The sequence below is a fragment of the Pogona vitticeps genome, chromosome 3, assembly GCF_051106095.1.
Source record: "Pogona vitticeps strain Pit_001003342236 chromosome 3, PviZW2.1, whole genome shotgun sequence".
Lineage (NCBI taxonomy): Eukaryota > Metazoa > Chordata > Lepidosauria > Squamata > Agamidae > Pogona > Pogona vitticeps.
In genome coordinates this window covers 40,753,007-40,759,604 of record NC_135785.1, presented here as the reverse complement: position 1 = coordinate 40,759,604, position 6,598 = coordinate 40,753,007, and the positions used below count along the sequence as shown (strand labels likewise).

The 6,598-nt window shown below is 39.3% G+C and overlaps 1 long non-coding RNA gene across 1 annotated transcript; it reads right to left on the bottom strand.

The window, feature by feature from the left end:
- Nucleotides 1-392: 392 nt before the first annotated feature.
- Nucleotides 393-6,392, bottom strand: LOC144587836 (uncharacterized). Its single transcript, XR_013543007.1, has 2 exons — nt 3,721-6,392; nt 393-839 (listed from the first exon to the last, which is right to left on the bottom strand). It is a non-coding gene; the product is annotated as an uncharacterized LOC144587836 (long non-coding RNA).
- Nucleotides 6,393-6,598: the final 206 nt, after the last annotated feature.

The window sequence follows — 6,598 nt, the reverse complement described above, 5'->3', positions numbered from 1 at the left end:
TTTACCCACAGGAATATCTTATGGACAAGGAAGAGGTCTGTTAGGATCCTGCCCCCCCCCCAGGACAGATGGAGTAGTTCTTTGCACAGGCATCTGTAGGCTTGTAGCACCCTTTCATTCACCTGGCATGGGCTCAGCAGCTCATCATGGTCAGCAGCCACACTGTGCAATATTGAACAAGCTGCTGCCTGCGACTGCACTTCAAGGTCAGGCTTCCATACAGCAGGTAGGAACAATCCTAAATGCTGGAAAGCATGGGGATTTTTAAGGAAGGAAGGAAGGAAGGAAGGAAGGAAGGAAGGAAGGAAGGAAGGAAGGAAGGAAGGAAGGAAGGAAGGAAGGAAGGAAGATTGAATATACTTATTCAGAGAGGCATCTACACAGATGCACTGTTTCCTACACATTAAATTTAATTTCTTCCTGCTTCAAGTTTTCCATTCATCTGTGCCCCGATCAGTCAGCATGTAGTGAACAGTGAGCCTCCTCAGGCCTTCTTGGGCTTTCATTTTATTTATTAACTACATTAATTTCCTGCCTTTTTCTTCCAGTATGCTCAAGGCAATATATGTGGTCCTCTTCCCCACATCATCCTTGCATGAAAGATGTGAAGTAGATCAGAACAGGAGACTGAGACTTGCAGAAAATCGCCAGTGAACTTCAAGGGAGGATTTGAACCCAGGTCTCTAGAATCTTAGTCCAACACTCTATCATGCTTGTCTCCCCACCTCCCTACAAGTTTGTTCCCCCTTAGGTATTTTTTTTTTTACTTCTGCAAACCTTGGATTGCTTTTCACTGTGCCTGTAGGTGTTTCCACAGCATCAGCAGCGGCAGTCATTGCCTGGATCAAAACAGAAGGAATTATGTTTAGATTTTTATATAGAAACATGTCAGTGGGGTGCAGTATAATTTAGTTAAACTAGATCAATTCATGGTACCCAATGTGGTGTAGTGAACAGAGTGACGACCAGGGCTCAGGAGGTATGGGTTTGAATCTCCACCTGGTCATGGAAACTCACAAGGGGTGAAGGCAGAACTGGTAAGTTAGTTAGTTATGTGCCTTCAAGTCAGAACTGATTAATAGTAACCCTAATAAGGCTTTCAAGATAAATGGGATCTTTAAGAAGTGGTTTTACCAATTCCACTCTCCCAGTGAGTTTCCATGGCCAAGTGGAGATTCAAACCCTGGTCTTAAGCCTCCTAGTCCATCACTCTATCCATTATGCCACACTGGGTATGGAACTGGTAAAGCCATTTCTTATATAGCTCCCTTTAGAAGCCCTATTATGGTTGCTATAAATCAGTTCTGACTTGATGGCACATGAGACATAGATCAGTTAAAAAACCCCAATAAGAACAGATTTTTTTATGAGAAAAAGGTGTAATATTCATGAAATTTAGAGCAATGCACAAGGAAGGCATTTTCGATGGGATTGTTATACTTTTTGGATATGCTTTTAATTTTTTTTTCTAACTTGGTCATTTCAATATGATAATCTGGCCCTCTGGGTTTTACTATCACAACTTGCTGTTGTCCTTTTCTAAAATTTTGGTATGTTTTTTTTTAATTGTGATGAGAACTACATTTGGTCCCAGAACTGAGAAAAAGGTAAGGTATAAGTGAAGGAAAAGAATCATATCATAATCATATTTCATATCACAGCATAAATAATGGCTTATTTAAAACATGGATATACTACAAATAATGTGATTGGTCACTTCAAGGCAGCTTACAAAATTAAAGAGAGCAAAACTGAGAAAAAACTCATAACAATTGGCAAATGAAAGCACAAAAAAATGAGTTCAAAACATATACAGTGCAATTTTATGCATGTTCAGTCAACTGTAACAGATACTGTTTTCATTGAGACTTTTCCCCAAGTATGTGTTCACACTATTAAAACCTTAAGATAATAAAAATGTTTTGAAATTCCAGGGTAAATAGAAGTGACTCTTTGTGGGAAAAACCAGGAAGTAGGGGGAGGAGAAACAGTGCATATAGGTATCCGTGTCTCCAGGTGTGAGCTGAGAATCTGATAGTATGAGACAAATGGAAAATTCTGCAACTGCAAGGAGTTACTAGCTGTGGGAGGCATTAGCAATCTAGCTCAGAGAAATCTATTTCTCTTTTGCCTCCCCCACATCACTGCTCAAGATCCAGGCATAGAACTGGGTTCAAAGACACAGCAGAAGCACATGTATCATGTATCAGAGCAACAAAAGGCCTCAAAGGCAACTCAACCCTTGGCTATATTATTAACCTTCACAAAGGTGGCATGGAAATGAACCAAAACAAGATTCCAGGTTTCATCCAAAGAATGCAATCAGAAGCTCAGAGAATACTGTATAGCCACCCAAATACTGGGGAAGCATTCAATAAACATCATAAGACAAGCAGTTTCCATTAAGACCATAGAGGGCGGTCATGTGTCTTACTTTACTGAGGAGAGCATCCATTTGAAGGCATATGGAGCAAAATAACTAGACCACAGATTTATATACACAGCAGTGAGGACTAAATGAGATATGGAAATGCAAGCAAGAGATTAAATGCACACAGATATGACATCAGACTATGCTTTCACATCTCCCATCTGTCGTGGTAAACTAAGGGCTTCTTTCACTCTAGGGGTCATCTGTCTACCTGGGATTTCCAGAGCCACTCACAGGGATAGAGGATCAGTCTGAGACCTGGCTTTCTCCACCTGGAACTCTTGTCCCTTCACTTGCTGACTGCTCAGATTCCAAGGTTCCCAATCCTGTGCAGCAGCCCACCGACAGGGCCATCCTCACCACTGCCTTTCCACATATACATTTATGCAAATCTTACATGATGTTCTCCTTTTCTTTGAAGTTATGTATTACATCTTTTTCAGCAATACGTATGACTACCTGAAGACAAGATCATAACATTGTTGAAGACAGAATATCCCTTCTTGTTACTTAGAAAACAACATTTCTTAACTTATAAGTTGTTGCTGCAATGGAGTCCAAGAAATTGGGGGCTCCCAAAATCTGTGCTTTGACTGGGGGTTTCTGCTTTCCCCCTCCAAACATGGAGGGGAAAAGCTGCTTTTTGCAACAAAAATGTAGGGGGAAAGCAGAAATCGCTTTTCCCCTCCACTTTCTTGCAAAGACAGAAATTTTGGGTTAGAAAAGGGGGGTCTTATACACAGAAAAATACGGCAGTTCTCCTGACAAGCACTTCACCTGCACCAGATATTTCCTCATAAGTTTGTACAAACATATATCATGTATTTCTTGTTATATTCCTTACATACAGTATTACTTTCAAATTATGGACACTAAAAAGAAACTATCCAGCAGGCATTGAATCAAAATCCTACAACAATAACACTGATAGATAAAATAACAAGGCCTTAACAAACTTGTGAATAGAAGACATTTTAACCCAGCATTGAAAGCTCAGCAGATTCAGGCACTCGGCTACAGAGGCAGAAATTGGGAGTTTGACTCTCTTCTGTGCCTCCCAGGAAAGTAGAAACTGTGATTACTTAGTGTGTGTTTGGCTGATGGAGTTACATGCCCTGCCTCCTGAGCAGCCTTGGGCTAGCTGCACAGTCCCAAAGTGCCATGAGAAGAAAAGTCTGGTAACCCACTTCTGAGTATTTCATACCTAAAACAAGCTAGAAGGGTTATTGTAAGTCAGAAATGACTTGAGGACACCTTATTATTGTTAAAAGACAGCTGCCAGACTCTACCTGAATACTGTTGCTGCAAGCCCAACTGGATTTCTCATTGTCTGCTCCACCCAAATCCTTAGGCCAGGTACGTCACCCAAGGAAAATAGAAAATTGCAGCTTTTCTATGGTTGCTGGTGCTTCTCGTATCTCCCACAAGTCAGCAGCTGATATTCATTCAGTCCCAACTGGTTTTCTCCACTGCCCCCCAGCCTCCAAGTCTTCAGCCCTTGGGAGTTGAAGAAACCCCATATGCAAGGCACAAATAAAGTAAGCTGAGCTCTGTTACATAAGAAATACCATAAAGACCCTCTGAGTCTCCCTGATTCAGCTTAGCTTGGAATTTGTACAAGTAATGTTATCTAAAGAGGAAACATATGAGGGCAAATTGAGCAGCACAGAATGAAAACGATTAAAGCTGAAGCTAGAGGCAAAGTACCTTTAAAGGATCAGCCATGCAATCCTATCTTTGAAGGGCTGGATCTCTAGATACCTTTGATTATCATAAAATAAATCAGAATATCAGTCTGGTTTCTTCCACTTCCCTGTGCTTGAAAAAAACAACACAGCAAAATTCTTGTTGCGTTATACTAAAACTGTCACAGCAGCACACACATTTTGCATTAGCCATGGCTATGGGTTCAAAGAGAGTTGATACCTTAAGAACTGACAAATGATGGGGGGAGCATCAACGTCCTATGCTATAAAATGTCACACAGCCAAAGAGAGAGAGAGAGAGAAGATAGAATCTATGCTGCTGAAACCAAAGGGACACTGTCAAATCTGACATTTCAGCATAGCCAATTACAACTTAATTCATACCAAATTTCTTCATGGCACGTCATTTAAATTAGGAAAATAGAGATGGAAGTAAGTTACTGGCAGAAAACTCAACCTTTATCCATAGATTCAGCATGCATGGTTAATGTGCAATTTCTACATCCGCTGATATAGTATCATTGCATGGGTTTTGTACAACTAATACTGTGCAATGCAATATTGCATGTGGTAGGTAAAGTAAATGTGTGGAAAATAATTTGATTGTGTTTTGCACCCTCTTGAACTATCCATAAGAAAATAAAAGGAGTTGTGTTCGCGCGTATGATCTGGATCTAAGGTATTTTCAACAGGTTTGAAAGGAAAAGTCAGCAATCAAAGGTCTGGGCTTTCTCTTCAAAGCAGGTTGGCAAAATACATGCCGCCTCAGGCTGCTGGATTGTCACTTTCAGCATTCCTCATCATTGGATAGGCTGGCTAAAGTAGATGGGACTTGTAGTTGATCAACTACAAGGGCATATTTGGCTCATCCTTGTTTTCCTATAATATGGGGCTTGATTTCCTAAACTGCTTTTTTAAATCGGTCAGAAACAGTTCAAAGAGATGCTTGAGAATTCTATGCAGACATCATTTGAGATACAAACTTTAGAAATATATGATTTCTACAGTCAAACTGTCTGCCTGCATATTTTTGGATTTCAGTGCCCATTTCTATATGGAGCAGAATGTCCTCTTAAATTATCAGAAAGTTGAGTTACGGAAACTGGACATCTTTCTTGTTAGGCTGAAATATTTTGGTACTCAAAATAGAGAAATGTTTCAACCTAGCAAGAAAGAAGTCCAGTTGCCATGATTCAACTTCCAGATAAATTAACCTGGATGACTGAGAATCTTCACAGTCCTCTTAAATTGTGCAACTGGACAAAGCACAGACTTCCTTTGCTGTGCTTAAATCTATCCAGTCTATTTCAGGCTACAGATTTTGAACTGGCAGGCATCTGTCAGAGTCACCTGGTTATCAAATTGATTGTGTATTTACATGTAGGCAATACCTGAGAAAAGCTAGCACAGGTAGCTGGGGCTTCGTATGTGGAGAATTAAGGTTCACCATCAGCTGTGAATGCAGATTTAAAGAACAAACATTCATATTGCAATTTCAATTATTCACGAGTGCAGAGCTCTGTATACTGTAAAAGATGAATACTTGAATCCAACAACAGAAATCCATGGCAGAAACAGAATTCCAGTTTCTTTCTAAAAACTGGATGGACATATTGGAGAGACTGGACAGAGGCATTGATGTGAAGCCAGAACCTGTTGTGTAGCACAGTGAAGCTGAAATAACTGAATTAGTAATTCCCCATTATGCCACAAATTGTGATGTCTGCAGTATAGGTAGAAATGCAGAACTCCCTCTCCAGCTTTATAATTAGAGCTTAGAATCTTACATTTTGGACTACAACTCCAGAATCCCACACCCTGCATGGCCAGATCACTAGCCTTGGCAGTACAATAATTGCATGAGCAATGGATTTGGAAGCTTAGTTTAAAGAAACAAATATTTATCCCCCACCCTTTTTCTGTGTGAGGAATTAATTTCTTGCAAATTTTGATTTTCACTCTCCATATTATCTTTCTATAATGAATTTTGTGCTGTGCCTTTTTGTGAATAATATAATTTTTATATATTTTTAATTGTATTTCAATTGTTCTATATTTTTATTGTATTTTAAATGTTGAAAGCCGCCCAGAGACCTTTGGGTAGTGTGGGTGGCATATAAATCTAAATAAATAAATAAATAAATAAATAAATAAATAAATAAATAAATAAATAAATAAATAAATAAATAAATAAATAAATAAATAAATAAATGCCTTGCTACACCAGCACATGTTGTGTGTCATGTACTCTGAATTCTGAACCTTTTAGCCAGCCTTTACAGTATACCTATTCCTGAACACTGTGTACAGAATCCTCAAGCAGCCATGAAAGCAGGTTTCAACTCTAATCAGTGTTAGCAAAACATTTCTGGAATTAGCTGCATGGAAGGAGTAATGCTGATCCTTAGTCCCACCAGCCAAGCATATCATTGAATTAAGCTAATCTAAATAACAACAGCGT